The sequence below is a fragment of the Sinohyriopsis cumingii genome, chromosome 10 (assembly GCF_028554795.1).
Source record: "Sinohyriopsis cumingii isolate HCF-2022 chromosome 10, ASM2855479v2, whole genome shotgun sequence".
Taxonomy (NCBI): Eukaryota; Metazoa; Mollusca; class Bivalvia; order Unionida; family Unionidae; genus Sinohyriopsis; species Sinohyriopsis cumingii.
This window is the reverse complement of record NC_142970.1, coordinates 77,586,980-77,611,294: the sequence shown is the minus strand read 5'-3', so window position 1 is coordinate 77,611,294 and position 24,315 is coordinate 77,586,980. Positions and strand designations below refer to the sequence as shown.

Here is a 24,315-nt window from a genome sequence, read left to right as displayed (position 1 = left end):
CAACATGACGGAAACTCAGAAAACGATCCATTGGGGTGCACCAGCAGGGGAGACTGCCCAAGGGAACCCGGACTTACTTTCAGAAGAGGTACATTGGGATTTTGTGGATTTTCTTACCTCGCAAGAATTTGTTCCGGAACCTTCGTTACCTTCTTCATTACCGCAAGTGGAGAATTTTAGACAGAGACAGAAAGAAGAATTGGAGAAATTTATGCAACGACAAAAGGAAGCGGAACAAGCTTTTCTCCTACAGCAGCAGCAGCAGCAAGAAGAAGAGGTAAGAAAAAAACAACAGCAACAACAGCAAGAAGAACTAGCAGCAAAGAAACAAGAGGGTGAAAATCAAACGGTCACGGTACTGTTGGACATTTTAGCGGAGTTAAGAAGTCTGAAACAAATGTATCAGACTTCTTTATCACGACCGAAGAGAATACGACCTTCCCGAGCTAAACACGTCAACCCTGTGACTAAGCCTGCCGTACCACCCTTAGTGATTTCAACTCAATCATCATCATCAACATTACGCAGTTCAGAAGTAGGCCTTGGCCGTGGCAAAGGCTTAAGGCAGTTAAAGTTGATTGGTTAAACTCACCCCTACACCAAAAAAGGCCCTTTTCAGGGCCACCCACATTTCTCGAAAAGAAATACAATTTCAATTTGCCAATAACTCAAAAAAAAAAGAAAAAAAAAACCCACTCATTTTACCCTTTTAGTACGTGTCTGTGTATGAGTGCGTGAGTGTAGCTTCTTATTTTAAAATCAAAACTCAAAGACACTTACCTTATATCTTTAATGTATTCTTTTCTCCATTTTTTACAATCCAATTCACAATTCACAACACAACACTTTAATAAAAAGTTCATTGACTTCTTCTTTCTCCTTATTTAGTCTCTCTGTGTTTTGAATTTCTTCACCGTCTTTTCCTCTTCTTTCTCCTCATTTTCTTCCCTTCTTCTTTTCTTCTCCTGTTTCTTTGCCTCTTGTAAATAGAATTGTCTTCTTTCTTCCTCTTCTTCCTCTGAAGAATCCCTCTCTTCTTCTGAAGAATCCTTCTTTTCTTTTGACTCCTCTTGTTTCTTTTTTGGGCAATCTGGAGACCAATGTCCTTTTTCTTTACAATAATAACAGGTATCTTGACTTTTGTCTTTTTTAGCCCCTGTTTTTTTTTCTTTTTTGACGGTCTGGACACTCTGAAGACCAATGCCCTTTCTTCTGACAGATATAGCAAGTATCTTGACTTTTATCTCGAAAGGAAGGAGAGTAGTCCGTCGGCTGGTCTGAAGAGAATTTTCTAATGACCCCTCGCAAAGCTCTGACGAAACGTTCTATTTGGTTAGTCTCTTCCATCGTTGTGCTCGGCTTGAGAGTGAAATGAATAGTGAAAGGACAAGACACGCACCCTTTTATATACGCTGGTCTGCCATGACTATAAATTAGTTTATGGTGTTTAAACTTGAGTCATTTGACGTTTTGCACTCAAGATGAAACGATCCTATTCATTCGAGAAGAAAGAAGAAGAAAGTAAGAGGCAGAAACGTGATCTATCGCCTCGTACCAGAGCTGAAATCTTGGCACAAATTCATGCCAGTGATTTTGAAGAGGACATGAGTGAACCAGAATTTGAAACCTCTAAACCAAGTTCGTCACCCTTAGTCAACCCTGAAAAATACTATTCCATTCGAGAGACAGAAAAGCGCTCCTCTAGAAAATTTAGAACCACGGCTTACACCTACACGGTGAAGTTTAAAGATTTCAAGGCCGACGTACCCTTGGAGAAAGCAGAAGGGTTTATCACCGAGATGTGGGATTCTTTGCTCACCTCACTCAAGCGACAATGTCAACCCAAAGAAGACGATCGTTTGACACTATCCATAGATCACGACGGTTTGAAATCCCCTGTTTGGATCGAGTTTAGCAGACCCGCAGAACTAACCCGTTCCAAAGTCATGGACAAGATTCAACACGTACAACAATCTAATGACCAGTTTGACATCACCGATGGTAAAGCCACACTGAAAATGGCTCACGTCTCTCTTCCTCAAGGGACAGGACGCAAAAAGGTCCTACTGGTGAACGACCTTCGCAACATCAAAAAGAGTCTCGTCCGAATTAACAACCCTCAAGACCAGATGTGCTTAGCCCGTGCCATCGTGGTGGGACGAACCTATGCCAACAAGAACGACACGGTAGAATGGAAAAGAACCTGGGAGAACATTCGAAAATCGAACCGAACCAAACAACGAAACGAAGCAGAACTCCTGTTGCAACAAGCTGGCCTGTCCAAAGACACACCCTGTGGCATTCCTGAGATGCAAAAATTGCAAGATGCCCTAGCTCCACGCTACACCTTGAAAGTGCACCCTCAAGAAATGCGCGGGCCTCTGTTGTTTCGAGGCCAACATTTTAAGGACGGAAAATACATTCATGTTTATCATCACGATGACCATTTCGATACCATTACCAGTATCACTGGATTCCTGGGATATGTTTATTATTGTGAGAAATGTGACTATGGTTATAATAATCGAGAGCAACACAAACATTGTGGATGGAAATGCTCAGGATGTTTGGCCTCTCCACCCTGTCTGAGCGAAGAACCAGTGCCTTGTTCGACTTGTCTGCGCACGTTTGTCAGCCCTACCTGTTACCAACAACATTTGAAAACACAAGGTTCACAGAAGAAATGTGCTTGTCAACTCCTGAGATTGTGCCCTACCTGTGGACAAGGCATACGTACCAACAGTACCAAGGCACACGTATGTCGAGGAAAGAAAAAATGTCACATTTGTCACCACATCGTGGACTTGGAACACGAATGTTACGTGCAAAAATACCATCCCCCACCAGAGAAAGAGGACGGTCACAAGAAGAAAGGCAATTTCATCTTTTTCGATTTAGAATGCATGCAAGAGACCGGCATTCACATTCCTAATTTCTGCGTGGCTCATCGAGCGTGCGAGAAGTGCATTCAAGAACCTATCTTCAGTCATTGCCCACACTGCAGCAAGATTCCTGGAGGGCGTGAAAAAATCTTTCGAGGACCGAACACGTTAGCCGATTTTGCCCAATGGGTCTTAGACCCCATCGACAAGACGTGGAGCCAAGAGGACATAGAACGTTACGGAGATTGTCATCGTCACGCCACAGTGATGGCTCACAATTTCTCCGGATACGATGGACAGTTTCTTCTCAGATACTATACGGAACATGGCACCGAACGTCCTAAAGTGACTTTGAACGGAGCCAAAATCATTTTCATGCAAGTGGGACAAGTACAGTTTAAAGATTCGATGAGCTATTTAGCCATGCCTTTGAGTCGAATGCCTAAAACGTTTGGAATGACAGAAATGGCTAAAGGGTACTTTCCACACTTTTTCAATACGGAAGCCAATCAACACGCCGTTCTACCCCATTTACCTGAGGCTCACTATTACGACCCCGACAACATGCGTACCGAACAACGAGAAGCTTTCTACGCTTGGTACCAGGCTCACGCCTCGGACCCTTTCGACTTTCAGGAAGAAATGCTAAAGTATTGTCGTTCCGACGTGGACATTTTACGACGTTGCTGTGGAAAATTTCGAGAACTGTTCATGGAACACGGAGGGGTCGATCCTTTGAAAGAAGCTTGCACCATTGCCAAAGCATGTTCCTTAGTGTATCGACAACGATTCATGCCTGAAAACACCGTGGCTGTCATCAGTCCTCAGACGACCCACTTTGTCAAACGTCAATACTCGGTCAAAGCCCTACGTTGGTTACATTACTTGTGCGACAAGGAAGACAAATGGATTCAGCATGCCCGCAACGGAGGGGGTGAAAAGACCATCGGAACGTATTCGGTCGATGGCTGGGACTTAGAAAACCCCAAGATCGTGTACGAGTTTAACGGTTGCTTATTTCACGGATGTCCCGTCTGTTACCCTGACCGTGACACTAAAAATCAGTTTTTACAACGGACCATGGAAGACTTGTACCAGGACACTTGTCAGCGACGCCTAAAGTTAGAACAGCAAGGATACCAAGTGGTGGAAATGTGGGAACACGAGTACTATCACCGTATGAAAACCGATCCCGAGTTTAAACGCCTCGTGGAAAGTTACCAGTTCATGGACCCGCTGAACCCGAGGGATAGTTTGTACGGAGGAAGGACCAATGCCACCTGTTTGCTGTACCAAGCCGACGAAGAGAAAGGAGAAGAAATCAAATACTTGGACGTGTGTTCGCTGTATCCCTACGTGTGCAAATATTGTCGCTTTCCTGTAGGACACCCACATTTGCTGACGGAACACATCGACCTGAAAAATATTCGACAATACGAAGGCTTGATCAAGTGCAAAGTTTTGCCTCCCACGAACCTATACCATCCCGTCTTACCTCACCATTGTCAAGGCAAACTGATGTTTCCCTTGTGCCGTACTTGTGCCGAAACGTGCAACCAAGACCAACCTTGCCATCACACCCAGGAAGAACGTGCCTTGACGGGAACCTGGGTCAGCGTAGAATTGTTCAAAGCTCTGGACATGGGATACCAACTGTTAGAAGTGTACGAAATTTGCCACTTTCCTAAGACACAACAATACCAAAAGGGTGACCCCACGCAGAAAGGCCTTTTTGAAACTGAAGCAAGAAGCCAGCGGCTATCCGTCCTGGTGTCACACTCCCGAAGACCAAATACAATTCAAAGAGAAATACTATGAACAAGAAGGCATCTCTTTAGACCACATAGAGAAAAACGAAGGCAGGCGATCGTTTGCCAAAGTGATGTTAAATTGCTTGTGGGGTAAAATGGCACAACGACCGTGTTTACCCAAGACGGAATATTTGACAGAACCTTCCCGCTACTTCCAGATGATTCACGACAAAACCAAATACATGAAACACGTGGACGTCGTTCGAGAGGATTTGATCTTGGTCAATTACGAAGAAGATCTGGACTTTGTACAAGACGACCCTTTTGGAAATGTCATCATTGCGGCTTACGTGACAGCTCATGCTCGCTTAAAATTGTACGAAGCTTTAGAACTGTTAGGGGAACGCGTCCTGTACTTTGACACGGACAGTTGCATTTACATCCATCACCCGATTCAACATCACCCTGACATCAAAGGAGACCGTTTAGGAGCCTGGACAGACGAGCATCCCGACGACAAGATTCTAAGTTTCGTCAGTGGCGGCCCCAAAAATTACGGCTACAAATACCGGGACAAACAAGGAGAAGTGCACACGACGTGCAAAGTGAAAGGACTGACTCTGAATCATCGTACCAGTCGAGTGGTCAACTTTGGGGTATTGAAAGAAGCCTTGCAATCGGGAGAGGATGGAAACTTTAAAGTGACCACCTATCAACCGAACAAGATTGTACGTTTACCCACTCACCACATCGTCAGTCGACCCTTGGAAAAAGTCTATCAAATTGTATACCAGAAGCGAGTGCGACTTCCCAATCACTTTACGTTGCCGTACGGTCACGTCGGTATTGGTCTGTATATAAAAAGGAACCCTAGGCAAGATCGATAGTTCATTGTTCATTGAACTAACTTACCATGTCGTTGACGAAGAAGAAACCAGATTGGTTTGGCTTGGACCCAAGAGGTGGCCCAGTATGCACGAGAGTTATTCAAGGAAAAAAGTTACTTTTCAACCCGTGTTAGTGACGGTGCCAGAAGAACCCGTCACCCAGGACGGGACTGTCGTGGACAGGCCTGAAAGACCCTTTCGGGAGGACACTTGTGTGACCTTACCCCCTACTATAGAACTGGTTAGAACTTTACCCAAAACATGTGGTTGTTGTACAGATACTTGTTTTTATTCCACGTTCATGGTTATCATGTGCCTTTTATTCTTGTACTTAAGCCTTTGGCTTTTATGTATTTTTGTCTTTCGTATTCATGTTTGAAAAAAAACATTCAATAAACGTGTTCTGAAAAAAAGTATATAAACTCTTGTCTTGTCTGTTTTCTTGTCACAAGTGACATTCCTAACACTATGGCTACCTCTGCTGTCTCTGCTCCCTCTTCGTCTACTGTCAAAGTCATCGACGAACACTTAGATCGTGCCAGTTGGGAGGCTTTGTATCTTCGCCATCCCTTTAACATGCTCATTGCTGGACCTAGCGGTTCAGGCAAAACCGAATTCGTCAAACGTTTGATCGAACATAAACATCATTTGATCGATCGACCCCCTCAACGGATCGTGTGGTGTTACAAAGAGTGGCAATCGGCGTACAACCTCTTGCGAGAAAGTCAAGGCGATTCCATCGTGTTTGTGGAAGGCATTCCTAAAGAAGACGACGGCATCGTTTCTGACTCCCGTCAAACCCATTTGGTCATTTTCGACGACATGTTAGGAGAAGACGAAGAAGAAATTAAACTGTGGTTCACGCGCAAAGGGCATCACCGTAATGCCAGTGTCGTTTACATCACCCAAAATTTGTTTCAACAAAGTAAAGCCCATCGCACCATCAGTCTCAATGCGCATTACGTGGTCTTGTTTAAAAGCCCTCGAGATAAATCGCAAGTGCAAGTCTTAGCCAAACAGTTAGGAACGCATTGGCTGACTCAGGCGTACGACGATGCCACTCAAACGCCACACGCCTATTTACTTGTCGATTTGAAACCTACGACTCCCGAGGATTTGCGATTTCGTACCCACTTGTTTCACCACTGGTGCCAAGACGGAGGGCCTCTCCTGTACACGTCTCCGTCCTCGACTTCATTTCACTTCCCATAAAAAAATCTATAAAAACCTCAGACCTTTTTTCGTCTGTCTCACACAGTGTGAACATGACGTCCCTTCAGTCGCATCTTCCCGTCAAATTGATTCGTGCCTTGTATGGCATCAGTCGAGAAAAAAATCCACAAACACGAGCTCGTGTCTTAGAAGCTAGTCTCAAAGAAGTCTTACGATGGTTCACGGTGACGGCACGTCAATTACTCCAAGGAATCATTCAGATTCCTCATCAAACCAAACGCTTTTTCGATCGAAACAAAGTCGCTTTGGTCCAACTGGCCGATCCCCGCATCGACACTCAAACCAAAAAACAAATCATTTTGAAACCTGTAGGGAGCGGTACTCTAGGAGGGGTCATCATTCGCTCACTCTTAAGATGGGATCCTAATGCCCCCAAAGTTATCCCCAAGACAAAAGTCCAACGAAGCCCCAAGAAGAAAAAGAAAAAGACCAGGTCCCCAAGGAGAACTTCTCCAGTGGCAGGACCCTCCTCTGACCAGACACCACCCCGGAAAAAGAAAAGAAGCCCCCAGAAAAAGAAACAGAGAAAAAGTCCCCAGAAAAAGAAAAGTCCACAGAAGAAAACTAGTCGCAAGAGAGGCACTTCGGCCAGGACGCAACCTTACACTCGCAAACCACGATCTGCCACGGCAGTGACTGCGTCTCCGGCATCCTCACGTTTGTCCACTTCTCCGTTGATGACACCAGGAACTGAAGAGTACTTGGAGACGTTGATCACACCAAGAACTTCTCCGTTGATGACCCCCAAAAGAACTTCCCCAGTGGCAGGACCCTCCAATTTAGCGGCAGTGGCTGCTGCTCACAAAGTACATGCTCCCAAAGTCAAAGTCCATGAAAGATCGGGCATGTTACAAAGTTTACTGGATTTGTCCAAGCAAGAACTGGCTCGATTTAGTCCGTTGCGTACCCCTCCACGACGTGTCATGCCTGTCCTCAAGTTGATACGACGTAAAGACAATCAGTGGCGACGCGTTCCAGTATAAAAAAGACCTGTGACCAAGTCGGGGGTATCAGTGTTTTTTTTGGTGCTCCTGAAGACTCAAAGATGTCACCCTCCACAAAACCCCAAGGAAAGAAAAGGAAAGGACTGCCACCACGTTTAGCCAAACATGGGGACATGTTATCTGTCCTGTCCAAAGCTTCTCCACCCCTACGAAAAAAACTCATTCAAACGGCCTCCAAAGAGGTCATCGATACCGTGTGCGAATGTTGTTTGAACGTTTTGAAAGGCACGATCCCTTTGTCCAAACACCAGAAACAATGCTTAGGTAAACATCGTCACGTTCTTCGGTAAATGGTTCAAAAGAAAATTCCCATTCGTCAAAAAAAGAAGATGTTAGTGCAACGTGGAGGCATTTTGCCTCTCTTGTTAGGCCCCATACTGAAAGGAGTCTTGGGAACCATGTTGGGAGGACTGGTGGGAGCAAGATAAAAAGGCCCTTGGAAGTCCCAAGATCTCAGAATCGACCCCTGACAACCCCATGGAAGGACGAAAACTAGCTTTAGTGCCTTACAAACAATGGATGGAATACCATCGGTGGCAAGAACAACGCACCCCGCATTTACCTCCCAATCCCAATTTGAGCGAGATGTCCCAGTTACAACACGAATTGCACTCCTTGATGGATCGCCAAGATTTGTTCGAAACAGAAAAATCGCAAAAGTACGGTCAACTCTTGCAACGACTGCAACTCTTTCACCAGAAAGCTTTAGACGAAACAGCTTTACCCACCCTGAAAGAGTTTAAGACCTTGATGAAAAGTTCAGCACCATCATCATTACCACCACCACTACTACCATCCCCTGGGGTCACCAGAGATGCTACCCCACGAAGGCCTGAGGAAGAAGAGATGCGAGAAGTGTTTCAAACACCGTCAGCAGCTCCCATTTCGAGTAAGATTGCAGCATCCTTGTTGACCCCGTCCCCCACACCCCAACGAGAAGAAATGAAAGCTTGGGTTAAAAAGATGATGTCCACTCCTCATTCGACAGAAGTGAAAAAGAAAGAAGGGAAACCAGAAGTGAAAAAAGAAAAGAAAACCAAAGCCATTCCATTTCCACCTCCACCACCACCACCACTACCTTCGACTTCTACTCCCGTAGCCCATCGGACACGTAAATCCGTTTCCAAACCACCCTTTCGACCCACCCAAAGTAGCATCACCGAAGAGTGGGTGACTTATTAACACACCAACCAACACAAAAAATAAAAAAATGGAAAAAGTCTTAGCCAGCATTTACTACGATCCTTCGCATCCTGCAGGTTACGCAGGAGTTCAAAAATTGTATCGTGCTGCCAAAACGCGACTGAAAAGTCTCCGTTTACCTCAAGTGCAACGATGGTTACAAGAACAAGCTACCTACACTTTACACAAACCCATTCGACGCAAGTTTGCCAGAAGTCGCACCCGAGTGGAAGGCATCGATCATCAATGGCAAGCCGATTTAGCCGATGTCTCTCATTTGGCCAGCTACAATCGTGGCTACAAATATTTGTTTTGTGTCATCGACGTCTTTTCCAAATTTGCCTGGGTCGTGCCCTTGACTTCCAAATCGAGCAGCGAGTTAGTGCGAGCCCTGCAACGGGTGTTGAAACAAAGCGGTCGTCACCCTCTTCGATGGCAAACGGACAAAGGCACCGAATTTCTGAACCAAGCTTTCCAAAAAGAATTAAAGAAACGTGACATTCATTTTTTTACCACCGAGAATCCCGAAACCAAAGCCAGCATCGTGGAACGTTTACAACGCACTTTGAACGAACGCATGTGGAAATATTTTACGCATCACCACACTCTGAAGTACATCGACATCTTACCGCACCTGGTGCAAGCGTACAACCAATCTTACCATCGAAGCATTGGACGTGCCCCGCAAGAAGTGACTCCCGACAACGAAGTGCTGGTGTTTGAGCGCCTGTTTGGTACGTCCCCGACGAGGGCTGTCCCCAAGAAAAGTGGAGAGTTGACCGTAGGAGATTGGGTGCGCATTGGCAAAACCAAACGCACTTTCGACAAAGGTTACTTACCTAACTGGACGACCGAATTGTTTCGCGTCACTGGACGAGTGCATGGCCGTCATCCTGCCGTCTATAAATTGGAAGACATGAACGGAGAAGTGCTCAAAGGAACATTTTATTTGCCCGAGTTACAACGTGTCACCAAAAAAGAAGACGACGTGTACGACATCGAAAGCATTCTCGAACGCAGAACCCGTAAAGTGGTCAAACGACGTGTCAAAGAAGTCAATGTACGTTGGAAAGGATATCCGCCCAGTTTTGATTCTTGGATCGACGCTTCGCAAGTCATCGACTATAAAAAGAAGTGACCATCATGCCCTTTCACACAGCAGACGCAGCTACGTCGACCACTCCTCCTTCACCTAGTTCTTCTGTGCAAGATTTACAAAAACAACCCTTGTGGGTGTGGTGTGGAGAACGTGTGCCTAAAACGCAAATCGTCTTTTTCTGTCAAATCTTCGTGGTGTATTGTGTCATCGGGGCAGACATTGCCAATTTGAGTTTGCAACAAGGAGACAAACAATTGTGGACCATTTTATTGAGCAGTTGCATCGGTTACCTGCTTCCTAATCCCTCCCTGAAATTCTCCTCGAACGGGAACCCCGGGAACCTTGTGTCCAGTGCCAGTGCCAGTCACCACTTCAACCACAATCAGAACCCCATTTTAGACGGAGACACGCCTCTGACGTCCAGTAACCCCTCAGACAGCCACAGAACTCTGGAATTATGAGTCACCAAAACCAATTTTACTTAACCTTACCCAGTGACAGTTCCATGGAGGTGTTTCCCCACAACACGTTGTGCTGTTACACGGCCAAATTACCTCAGGCCATCCCCTTAGATCACGAAGCCCATTGGGAAGTGGCTTTAGTAGAAATCATTCACTCCACCCAAGTCCTCAATGTCCTTCCCAATCAAAATTTTTTGGATGTGGAAGTTCATGACCAGCAAATGCAACAGTGGATGGATAGCAATGTCAAATATGACAAGAAAACCCGTACACAAAAGTACACCACCTATCACTTGTTCATTCCCCCAGGCTATTATTTTAGTGGTCAACATTTGGTCAGCACCATAGCCTCCAGGTTTAATGTCGTGTTTCTGAAAGCTTTGGAGCATGTCAACAAAAGTGTCACCATGGAGTACCACAAAGCAGCTCGTCGCTTCTTGATGAAATTTGAACGCAGTAAAATCATGTCCATTTTATTTTGTCCTGAATTGTTTGACATGTTGGGCGGAGACATGGACATGAGAAAGACCATGCTCAAGAAAAACGAATTACCCATCGTTTACGACAACGAGTCTTTTAGCAAGTTATTTCGTGCCCCGGTAGAACTGAACCAAGGACTGAATTTGATGTTCTTGTATTCCGATGTGGTGGAGTACAACGTGGTGGGACACACCTCCGTATCGTTACTGCATGTCATTCCTTTCAAAGTAGATTCTGTCACGAACGCTGACGAGGAAGGTGGAAACACTTACCACGTCCACCGCGAATTTGTCCATCCTCACTATTTGCCGGTCAGCAAGTCGTATTTGGACACGGTCAACATTGCTATAAAAGGAGATCTGGGACAAAATATTCCATTCACCAAAGGAAAAGTCACGGTGAAACTCCATTTTCGAAAACGGTTCTCTCACGACTCGTAAGTAAGTCATGTATCCAGTGTACCGAGGGGTTGCTCGACAGCGAGGACACGGTTTAGAAGATATGTTAAAATCGGCCTTTCGTTCGGTGGCCCCAGTGTTGAAACCGATGGTGACACGCGGATTGCACGCCTTGAAAGATGCGGCACTGACGCAAGGCAAAGAATTTCTCCAAAATGTCATCATCGACAAACAAAACCCTAAAGAAGCCTTCATGAGGGCAGGCAAAAATGTCTTGCTGCAAACGGGCAAAGACATTTTAGGCCGACAAGACACACCTATAAATGCCCTGCACGCTACCGAGTCAGGCATTCAGCAAGGACAAGGCAGAAAGAGACGACGCAGAAAACACCCTTTCACCAGACTTCAAGCGAGAAAGGCCAAGAAAAGAAGAACCGTTCGAGACTTAGACGTTTTCGATTATTGAGACACAGAAAAAAAATGATGCACCGAGAGTCTTGCGCTTGTTCCAAGACGGAACTGGATCTGTTTGCCATGCCCCCCACCATGATGACCATGCAAGAATCCCAGTGGGTGGAATTTCATCCCGTCTCCTCATTGGCCGATTCCGCTCCCATCGAGTTTGAAATCAAAGGACACCCCGAAGATTACATCGATCTGAATAGCAGTTACTTGTACCTGAAAGTCAAAATTCTAGATAAGACTGGAGGTCCTATAGACGATGAAGCAGTAGCTCCCGTCAACAATTTCATGCATTCCTTGTTCAGTGGAGTGGACTTGTACTTGAATAACAAACTGGTCAGTAGCAGCATGGATACTTACCCTTATCGTGCCTACCTGGAAAATCTCTTGACGTACGGAATAGATGCCAAGAACACTCATCTCAATGCCTGTGTGCTATGGGAAGCTGACGAACCTACCAAGTTTGAAAATTTGGAAACTGTTATAAAGAAAGACAACAATGACGGATTTGTAGAACGAAGAAAGAGAATCACGGGAGTCAACACAAGTTTAGAACTGATGGATCGTTTGCATTTGGACATGTGGTTGCAAGAAAAGTATTTGCTGAACGGGGTGGATATCCGTCTGAGACTGAATCGTAGCAGTGCCGCTTTCCATTTGATGGCTGATAGTGACGGTTACAAAACCAAAATCCTAGAAGCCAGACTCTACGTACGCCGTGTGGAAGTGTTACCTAAAGTGGGAAACGACATCAATCAGACGTTGAGCAGAACGACTGCCAAGTATCCCATACGACGCGTGGAAGTGAAAACCTTCACCATTCCCAAGGGACAGCGATCCATGATCGAAGATCATCTGTTCCAAGGACAGTTACCCAAACGTTTGATCGTTGGTATCGTCGAGAATACAGCCTTCAACGGAGCTGCCGAAAAAAATCCTTTCTACTTTCAACACTTTGGCGTGTCCAAGATCGAAGTCAGTCGCGATGGCAAAACCTTGTGTACCCGACCTTTCGAACCTGACTTTGCCAAGAAGAATTACTTGAGATCGTACTTGTCCCTGTACGAAGCCACCGGCCAGTTAGGAACCAACACCAGTCACGGTATTACGTACGAGGATTATGCAGGAGGCTACGCTTTGTGGGCTTTTGATTTCACTCCAGACCAAGGCAGCGACGAGGGACATTTCCACCCTATAAAATCCGGCCAGATTCGTGTGGAAATTCAGTTTAAAGACCGAGACCCTGATGAAACGGTGAACGTCATCCTGTATGCAGAATTCGATAATACCATAGAAATCAACAGTTTGAGAGAAGTCATCCTAGATTACTAGAAACCATGGAAGACTGTTGTCCCTCTTTACCTAGTGGAGAAACTTTGGACATGAAATGTGAGGAGACCGTGGAAAAAGAAGAAGTGATCATGATGAAGTCAAGATGGCCAGAACAAGAAGCCCATTTAGTCTCCTGTTTTGCCAAACACTTGGTCGAAAAAATGACGGAATTGATCAAGAAAAATTGCTATGGATGTCAAAACGATCATCCCAGTCAAATTCAACACGATAAATGCCTGATGTTAAGTCAAGAAGAAAAATTGAACGAATGTCTGGACGAAGCTTGGAGTCTCATCTCGGACAAAGACGTGTTGCACCAGTGGTATAAAGACTTGCGTGAACATTCTTGTCCACCATTAACCACTCAAGAGATCCATCGTATCGAAGCTCTCCTGAATCAGAGTGAGGAAACAGAACGAATAACCGTTTATTCGTCAGACATTTTCAAGCAAAAAGTCAGGATCGAATTGATGACTTATTATTACCTGTGAAGAAGAAGAAGAAGAAAACACACACAAATCAATGGATTCCTGGGAACTTTATTACCTTTTGAACCACAGTTCGTATACGGCTTCTTGGAATCCCGTCGTCTGTGCTAAAGATGAACTCCCTCATCGCAAACCTAAAGACCATCAAGCTTACGTGATCAACACGGACGACAGTCATCTCCCAGGAACCCACTGGGTAGCCGTCTACTTTCCTCAAGAAGGATGTGTGGAATATTTCGATTCGTACGGATTGCCCCCTTTGGAAGACGATATCATCGACTTTATGAGAAGAAATGCTCAGACCACCCGATTCAATAACGTGAAATTACAAGGCACAGATTCCTTGGTGTGTGGACAGTACTGTGTGTATTTTCTGCATCATCGCAGCCTGGGCTATTCCTTAGAACATTTAGTGACTCATTTTGATCCTCGTTCTTCTACTAGAAACGATGTGAAAGTAGATCGATGGTTTTGTGACCATTATGCTTATCTTTTGTCTCAAGCTAGGAAACGTAGTGTCCATCCATGGCCTAATGATTTCCAAAAGTGGAAATCACAATTTCATTCACAACGTTGTCAGCCCTGTTTAAAGTAGATTGTCAATTGAGAAAAAATGTTAGTGATTTGAAAAAATTGTTTGATGTTATATTGTTGGATTATTGTTAAAAATGTTAGAGTTGTTGTTTAGTGTTAAGTGATTTTTGAATAAAAAATGTTGTGTTTTGAAAAAAAAATGCCTTTGTCTTTTGTTTAGCTATAAGAATGTTGGATTGATGCTCTTTGACTTCTTACTATCCTTCTCATGACACTCACTGAACGTTGCGACTCGAAAACCGTGTGGGGGATGTTTTCCTTCACGTCCGCGCTTTGACTTTAAGAACCGGGGTTGTTTCCAGTCTAACCATCCATTGTCGACTCATCCTCCTAAGAAGATGTGCTCCAAACTAGCTAAGCTCAACGAAGCCTACGTGAATTTGCATAGGGTCAGACACAGTCTGATACCGAAGCTAGAAGAAATAGAGAATGTGAGAATGTTAAAAATCACTGAAGACCTGATAGAAGAGCTCTTCAGAGAAGAAATGAACAGGGAGAAAGAAGAATGGACAGAGAAGTACAGACTTCAGAGACAGCAACAACAGCAGCAACAGCAGCAACAACAACAGCAGCAACAGCAGCAACAACAACAGCAGCAACAACAACAGCAGCAACAACCTGAAGCTGACAGAGGCTTTGTCGATTGTCGTATCGACACCAAAGAGTTCTTCTTCTCTTTCCGAAGAAGCAGACCTATTGCCAGAAAGTCTATCCTCAGAGGACATCGCATTCTTAGAAACTAAAAAAGAATGCCATAGCAAACAAAAAAAAACAGCCCTTTTCAGGGCTACCCAATACTCTAGAAAAGAAATAACGATCGATTTGCCAATGTGTGTAGGTAGAGTAGTGTGAATATAAACACTAACTCTTTTTTAAAAAAATGTGAGGGTATGTGTTTGTGTGTTTGTGTTTGTAAGTGCTTAAGTAAGTTGGTGTGGATAGTAGATTAAAATAATGTGTTTTTTGGTGTTTGAGGTGTATATTTGGGGGTTAGATTGGATTGCTTTGCGTATGTGGATAGTCTATTGAAGTGATTTATAAAAAAAAAATTTAAAATAGTGATGGGTAGCATAAAAAAGTGAGTGAGTGTTTCTTTTAGGTCCGCGCGTTGTTGTTTCTTTGGTCATGATCTAGGTAAGATCAATTTCAAGTTTTTTAGGGGGATGTTTTCCTTCACGTCCGTGCTTTCACTATAAATTGAAACTCGTTCGGCAGTCCAGCTACCCTTGTTGATTGATCAACACCAAAAATGAACACGAGACTGGAGAAACTGTTGGAACTTCATGTGCATCTGGAATATGCCAGGCGCATATTAAATGAACTGGCCGCGGAAGCCATTGTGGAGGAGGGAAGGATAAGAGAGGAGGAGGAAAGAAGAAACAAAGAAGAGGAGGAGAGAAGATATAAAGAAGAAGAAGAGGAAAGAAGATACAAAGAGGAGAGAAGAAACAAAGAAGAGGAGGAGGAAAAGGAGAGAAGAAGAAGAAATTTCAGAATCCCAGAGAGCGAAAATTGGGATTCTGAAGCGACATATCCTGCCTCTGCTCTCTCCCCCCAAAAGGTAAAAAGTAACTGGGGGATAAGATGTGTATGTGGCGCCAGGCCTGGAAGGTGCCACCATTAACCAGGTGTCCATGAAGTTCCAAACAAAAAAAAACAGCCCTTTTCAGGGCTACCCAATACTCTAGAAAAGAAATAACCATCAATTTGCCAATGTGTAGGTAGAGTAGTGTGAATATAAACACTAACTCTTTTTTAAGATAGTGTGAGGGTATGTGTTTGTGTGTTGGTGCTTGTAAGAGCTAAGGTATGTTTGTGTGAATAGTAGATTATGGGTTTCTTTATTGTTTCTTAGCGTATGTGAAGAGTATAGTTAGGGTTTTGTAAGCGCTCACGTACGATTGTGTGGATAGTAGATTATGGATTTTGTTTATTGTTTCTTAGCGTATGTGGAGAGTATAGTTAGGGTTTTGTAAGCGCTCACGTACGATTGTGTGGATAGTAGATTATGGATTTTGTTTATTGTTTCTTAGCGTATGTGGAGAGTATAGTTAGGGTTTTGTAAGCGCTCACGTACGATTGTGTGGATAGTAGATTATGGATTTTGTTTATTGTTTCTTAGCGTATGTGGAGAGTATAGTTAGGGTTTTGTAAGCGCTCACGTACGATTGTGTGGATAGTAGATTATGGATTTTGTTTATTGTTTCTTAGCGTATGTGGAGAGTATAGTTTGGGTTATATTATAAGAAATGAAAAAGTAGGGGATGTTTTCCTTCACGTCCGTGCGTTGTTTGGTCATGATCTAGGTAAGATCAATTTCATTTTTTAGGGGATGTTTTCCATCACGTCCGCGCTTTCACTATAAGAACCCACCACGTTCGTCGTTGGAACCATTCTACGGAATAAAGACAAGGAAGATGGTAGCTGTAACAGAATTGTTTAACCAGTTGAAAGACATTTGGTATTGGATGGTGGATGGAGCTTATGCAGTGGAAAGGATTGAACGAGAATGGAAGCATGAACTTACCCGAGATTTTGTCAGAAGACAAGTGACCAACCTAAAATTAGCTATGGATCTGGTAAAAGAGATGATAGAAGAAGAAGTAAAAAGACTAAGAGGCTTTACAGATCCAGAGTATGTAAAGATTGGTCACTTAAAGGAAGCCATGGATAATGTGATAGAAGTCAGGTGCTTTTTGGAAGACGTAATGGAATGGACAGAGTGGTCCTTTGTCAAAAAAGGCCTAGACCAGCTTAAGAAATCGGAACAACTTATGAAAAAAGTAATGGAGGAAGAAGTGAAAAAGATCAAAGACAAGTGGAATAAAGAACGAAAGGAGAAAGAAAACTTAAAGAAAAAAGAGGCTTTTGACAAACTCAACAACAATTGGATCAAGATACAAGAGAAGTTCAGGGCTATGGGTCACCCAGACTGGTTACCTGAAAAAGAAAAAAGGAAGAAGAAAGGAATTTGGGGAAAGATTAGGAGATGGATGAGGAAATGGAGGAAATAGAAGAAGAAGCAGAAAAAAGCCAAAGGCCCTTTTCAGGGCCAGTCATATTTCTCGAAAAGAGATAGCCTTTCCATTGCCTACCCCTTTTTTAAATTTAAATTTAAATTTAAATTAAAAAAAAATAATCCCATATTCAATTCCCCTTGTCCCTAGACAAACCCAAACTCTATTCCCATGTTAATTTCCCTTGTCCCTAGACAGACCCAAACTCTATGTTAAATTCCCATTGTCCCTAAAGTGAACCACGATTTCTCTCCATGTTAAATTTCCATTGTCCCTAAAGTGACCCAGGGGTCTTTTTAATGCTAAGTCCCATTGTCCCTAATGTGACCCTATTTACTACTAACATAATTTAAAATAATTTCTCATAGTGAACAAAAATAATTAAAAATCGACTTTTAGGCATGAATTTCGTAATGGTATACGAAAATAGATTAAACCAGTGTCATAAATTAGGAAACAAAAATATACAAAATGTAAAACTATCCAAGGGTGAACTACTGAAATGGTGCATAATTATTTCCAGTATGGTCCTTAATTAAATACAAATATTGGCGACTGGAACGACACAAACAAATTGATTTTTTTACATTTAGTTGTGAAAATGTTTACTGCAGACGCTAGACGTTGAAAAAAAAATGGTCTATTGATATTTATAGATCTAATAAAAAAAATGGTCTATTGATATTTATAGATCTAATCAAAGCTATACACTATCTGGAGACAGTTCTTGTTATATATTGAAAATTAACAATCTTTGTATTAATGCATGTATATAACTTGACAAAATAAAAACAAATACAAGTAATAAATTTAATTTGGGACCGTCTGCACGCATGCGTTAAACGTGCGACTAGCCGTCTTGGTTTACAGATGAGTATACATACTTAAATCATATTTGCTGTGAGCTGGTAGAAATCAAGGATTTACATGCGTCAGATTGTCCCTTGATTGAATCTGTTGTTCAGTTGCTCTGGGTACAGACAGTAATGATAGAAAATATCTTTTAAAACCGACTGGAGGAGAGCAATTTGCTGGTCTACTTACAGTTTACCCCGGGATAGACACAGAATGTAGCATTAAACAATTATAACTGAAACCCGAACTACCGTTTGTATCTGACTCTCTTATTAAAAAAGTGTTGCCTTTCAATAATTTTGGCATCGAGTATTCTCCACGAGTCCTTATGCTGACACCTTACCGAGAGGAAAACCTCATTACCAGTTTGACACGTTTTTAAATTTGAAATAACATAAAGGATAAATTGTCTACATAATCGAAAAATTTGTTTTCAAATTAGTGAACAAATTTGCTATCTGGTTCGAGAAATTTCAATTTTTTAAAATAAATTGTACACATCATATGCCAACTGAAAAACGTTTGTGAGATTCTAGGGATATCGAAACCTAATGGGTCCCAACGGCTCATTAGCCTCTTATATTTGTTTTAGTTCGGTGTTTATCTGCCACACGTAATGAATATACTTTTCTATCTAGCATATTTTATAACGATGTCTCATAATTAGCTTAATACAATTTAGTTGTATGGGTTTTCCAGATTTATAATTTTCTATATCGGAACTAACCGCTTCAGTTAAAAATATCCAATCACAATTGTTCAAGTTGGCTCGTGCTTTCTAAACTGTCAAGTGCAATGTTATGTGCAATTGATGTAGAATGAGAAACTGTGACCTGATTTTTCCATGATCAGCTATAACCTTTAATAGAATGATGATGATCGATTTGCGTTGTTTTAACGTGATTAAATCAAGTCCTCGGTTTTTCTAAACATCTCAAAAGATGACACACACCCCCAAGTCAACGCTATGGAGGGCCCTCAGAGTCAATGGGAGGGACTACTCCGAAGCAATCAACCCGTGCTGGCCTGGAAGGGTATATAAACTGCTACCCTTGTTTTGACTATTGCTATGTAAGCGTGGTTTTTAATTTTAGCTAATTCAAAAAGACTTAAACAATTCTACGTCGAAAACCAAATGTTTGTTTTGCTATTACATCGATGTTATTGATGTTTTTGTCCCATAGTAGATTCAGCTGGATTATAATGTCAAGTTGTACACTCAACCATTTAAAGAGAATGACTCTATAGCCCATTCATGAGCATCTGCAAGGTGTTTGTGGTCAGGGACCAAAATTTCATTTAAACCACTTTCTTGTTTTTGTGAGGGGGTCTTATAATTAAGTATTGTGGGTGTTGGCGGGTGTGAGGTGAAGAAATTCTCACTACACCAAAGACTAGTGGTAAGAAAAAACACAATCTGATTTTGGTGGTCAAATGTTATTGTATGGCCACGTTTTCACGATAAGTTGCAATTAATAATTTAGTAATTTGTACCAAATTTAATGCTTAATTATTATTTCACATCAAACAGAAAAAAAATTAAAAAAATAAATAAAAAAACAACATAATGTGCTTTAAGCAAAGATTTGTACAATATATTTCATCCTTCAACAGAGACAGCACCGCCATTTTGGCAGGCACGTCTGTCCACATAGGCTGCTGGGAAATGTCGATGGTTCCATGTTTTTTCTTCGCCATCGTTTTTCCCCCAAGCTATTTCATCTGTTTTGTTCAAAAGTGGCAGTGGCCCGGTGGACTGTACGTCGCCAGCTTTCACGGTCAGCAGTTTGTTATGCCCATTGGTGGTGATCGATGCCACAAGTGGTGAGGGTCCTTTGCAAAGAGTCTTTATATCTCTTTCGAGGTGCCCCTCTATCACGGTGGCTAGTGGACAGCTCACCATACAGTGCAGTCTTTGGCAGTCGATGATCCTCCATCCTGGACACGTGCCCTGCCCAGCGTAGCTGTATCTTCATGAGCGTGGCCTCAACTCTGGTGATCCCTGCTTGCTTGAAGACTTCAGTGTTGGTGATGAAGTCACTCCAGTGGATGTTGAGGATGGTGCGGAGGCAGCGCTGATGGAGGAGGCGGAGGTAGTTGCTGTAGGTGACCCAACATTCTGCGCCATATAGGAGGGTGGTCAGTACGACAGCTCTGTAGACGCCGTTCTTTGTATCTCTCTTGAGACTGGCGTTGTACCACACCCGTTTATAGAGTCTGCCAAAGGCGCTGTTTGCCATTGCCAGACTGTTGTCTATTCCTTTGTCGATCTTGACATCAGAGGATATCACACTGCCCATGTAGGTGAACTGGTGAACTACATTCAGATATGTCTGGTCAATGAAGATGCTTGGTGGCCGGTACTCTTCCTTGGAAGTAGGCTGGTGAAGTACCTCAGTTTTTCTTTAGGCTCACCTCAAGCCCAAAGAGCTGGCAAGCTTCTGCAAAGCAGGATGTGGGCAACAAGGGCGGCATCATCTGCAAAGAGAAGTTCTCTAATCGGTTTTTCCAAGGTTTTGGTGTGGGCCTGAAGTCGCCTTAAGTTGAAGAGGTTGCCTTCAGTGCGAAATCTGATATAGATCCCATCCTCGTCGTCAAGGTCTTCTGCTGCTTTTTGGAGCATTATGCTGAAGAAGATTGAGAACAGTGTGGGGGCTAAAACGCAGCCCTGTTTCACGCCATTTACTATAGGAAAAGGTCTGTGACAAGTCGTTATTTTTTTCTGACCATGCTGGTCTTCATGTAGTTAGATGACCATGGTAAGGAACTTTGGGGTACAGCCGAGCTTTTCAAGGATTTTTCACAGTCCAGTTCTGCTCAACGTGTCAGATGCCTTCGTCAGGTCCACAAATGTGATGTATAGTCCTTTGTTGTTGTTCTCGACATTTCTCCTGGAACTGTCTAAGGACAAACACAATGTCAGTTGTGCTCCTATTAGCTCTGAAGCCACATTGACTCTCTGGAGCATGTTCTTCTGCAATGGTGGGCATCATTCTGTTCAGCAACACTCTAACAATGATTTTGCCTGCAATGGAGAGCAGAGTTATCTCACGGTAGTTTGAGCAGTCTGACTTTTCCCCTTGTTTTTATACAAGGTGATGATTACTGCATCTCGGAGGTCTTGTGGAAGTTTCCCTTGCTCACAGCAGCAAACGAAGAACTCGTGGAGTTTGGTGTGCAATGCTGGGCCTCCACTCTTCCATATCTCTGGTCGGATACAATCTTTTCCTGCAGCCTTTCCAGTCTTCAGCTGTTATATGGCTTTTATAGTCTCTTGGAGTGTGGGTGCCTCATTGAGTTCCATCTTTGGTGGCTGTTGTGGGATAAGACCAATAGCTGCCTCCTGGACTGTACGGCTAGTGATGAAGAGGGTGTGGAGGTGCTCTGACCAGCGATTCAGGATAAATTCCCTATCAGGGGACCTCTATATTTGGAAGAAATGACCATATACTGCTTTCAACGCCTCATAGAACTCCTTCTAATCACCAGTGTCAGCGTACAGCTGGGTTCTTCTGCAAGCTTTGTCCACCATTCATTTTGTGTGTCTAGGAGTCTGCACTGGAGGGAGCTTTAGATAAGTCGGAAGGCTGCTTTCTTCTGTGGATAGGTTGGTTGAGAGATGTGGGCTTGGTACGCTGATCTCTTTTTGGCAAGCAGCTCTTGGATTTGTTGGTTGTTTTCATCAAACCAGTCTTTGTTTTTCTTAGTGGCTAATCCAAGGATTTCTTCTGAGGTTTGCAGAATGTCAGCCTTGATGTGATTACACATCTCTTCCGGAGGTAGAAAATTGGGTTCTTCAGGTCTAGACTGCAGGCTTTCTTGAAATTCTGCACACAAAAAATTCTTGATCTGGAGCTTCCTTTTCGGGGTACCTCCTTGTTGTCTGGGCCTAGGCTTGAAGTAACAGTCGAGCTTGCATCGGACAAGACGATGATAGGTGTGGCACTCTGCACTGGGCATCACTCTGATATGAGGGACGCTTTATAAATCCCTCTGGCGTACTTATGATGTAATCGATTAGGTCCAGTGTATTGATCTAGGATGTATCGATGTCGTTTTCTAACTGTCTTTATGCTGGAATGTGGTGTTTGTGATGGTGAGCTTTAATTCTGCGCAAAATTCAAGAAGCAAGTGCCCAATGTCATTGCAGCCACCCACGCCATGTTTCCCAAGAGCGGCCTTCCAGGCTTCTGAGTCTCGGCCCACTATGGCATTGAAATCTCCGAGGATGATTATCTTTTTTGCCCTCTGGAACGCTCTTTAGAAGTCTGCGCAGGTCAGCGTATAATTTATTCTTTTCAGAAGGACCTGCCTGGAATGCTGAAGCATATACACTAAAGAGTGTGGCGTGTTGTTGGTTCCCTAACGGAAGACGAATGGACATAATGCTGTCGACGTGACCAGTGGGAAGGTTTGTTGACCTGGTGGCGATTGGGTCCTTGACCATGAAGTCGACTCCTGAAAATTGTTTGTCAGTCTTTGATTTTCCTGACTAGTAGAGGGTGTATCCAGGGCCCACTTCTCTCAGACTTCCCTCTTCTGAAAGGCGGACTTCGCTAAGTGCAGAAATGTCAACACCAAGGCGACAGAGTTCGTGTGCGATCAAGGCAGAATGTCGTTCTGGTCTGTTTCTGTCGGTTGAGTCTAGCATTGTTCTGATGTTCCAACAAACCAGTTTAAGTCTTTTCCCACGATGTGAGGCAAGTGGGGCATGCCTTGTTTTTTATGTTATGTTTCGACCGCATTAAAAAAGACGCCTGTTGACTGCGGCAGGCCAACTGGGGGGGGGGGGGGTATGGAGACGATCTTTGGTTAGGCCACCTTTTCTATGCCCCTCCCCATGCGTAGCAAGCAGTGCTGTCCCTAGAAAAGGCTACTTGGTCACTCAGGCTTCTACCGGGTGATGGTGTCGTCTCTGGATCAACACCAGACGGTCAAAAGCCTGAGTCGCCTGCATGTAAGATTGGGATTGCAGATTCCCGTGACATCTTTCACCTGCCGTTTTCGACCCTTTCCCATCACTACAGGGCTTGAAAATAAACAGTAGACAGTAAACAGTTCCTTTATGCCTGCGCAATGGAGCATTCTGGTCAAACTGGCCCCACCCTTAAAACCTGGTGTTCATCTGCCATGGCACAGCAAGCCAGGACGGTGACAGCGAGGTCCACATGCCGTAGGTCTTATATCGGAGTTTCCCTCTACACGGCAGATGACCAAACATGGCTGAAGAGACCTGCCTTCCCTGCTATATCAAATCATAGCTGGTCGACCACAGCCACAGTCCACTAATACACATGGTGTGCCCTGGCCCCGAACACTTGCCCGTTGATCTGTAGAGACCTTCTGACCTAGCCAGCGACTTGCCTGTAGAAGTTCATACCCCTAGTGATGCATTGTTAACATCACCCCCTCAACGTCGTTTGGCCCGCCAGCTGAAACGATGTACCTGGGTATGCTGAGAATTATTCCTTCTTGGAGGCAAACGTGAGAGATTTGGGAGATGGATCAGGACCAGTGCGTCCGTCCACTCAGAGAATGCAGCTGACAGACAACAAAGGTACTACCTCTATCCAGAGTCCCCTATACCCCATATATATATATATTATATATATATATATATATATATATATATATATATATATATATATATATATATATATATATATATATATATGGGCCCCGACTGTATGCAAGGGTTTCGAGTCTCAGGCTCGGCCAGTGTGGATATGTGAGAAAGCTTGCCAGTAGCTTCTCGTAGGTCGGTGGTTCTTCTCGGGATTTTCCCGGTTTCTTCCTCCACCATTATTACTGGACGCCATGCATAGCCTATCGTGTGCTGAAAAATGGCGTACATCTCCACAACATGGGTCCTATTTACACGAATTATTTTCAATGTTTGTAATTTTATTATTTCTCATTAAAATAAACTGTTAAATTATGTACAAAGATGGTTGAATTACCTATATAATTTAATTTAAACACCATCTGTACCTTCTGGTTTTTGTTTAAACTAATTTACAGTCTACTTTAATGTATGCTTGTGTACATGTGTCATGCGACAGCTCCCAGAACTTCTTAGTCCTGTATCAAAATAAACTCTTCCATAACTCCAGGGCCAACAAAATAAACTCTTCCATAACTCCAGGGCCAAAATGGCTAATTTCACTATAAAATTTCCGACACAAGATAA

General features: G+C 43.5%; 1 long non-coding RNA gene across 2 annotated transcripts in view; it reads right to left on the bottom strand.

The window, feature by feature from the left end:
• LOC149790423 (uncharacterized) overlaps positions 1–24,315 on the bottom strand; it is a 460,980-nt gene that overhangs the window by 213,983 nt on the left and 222,682 nt on the right. The gene's annotated exons all lie outside the window — the stretch shown is intronic.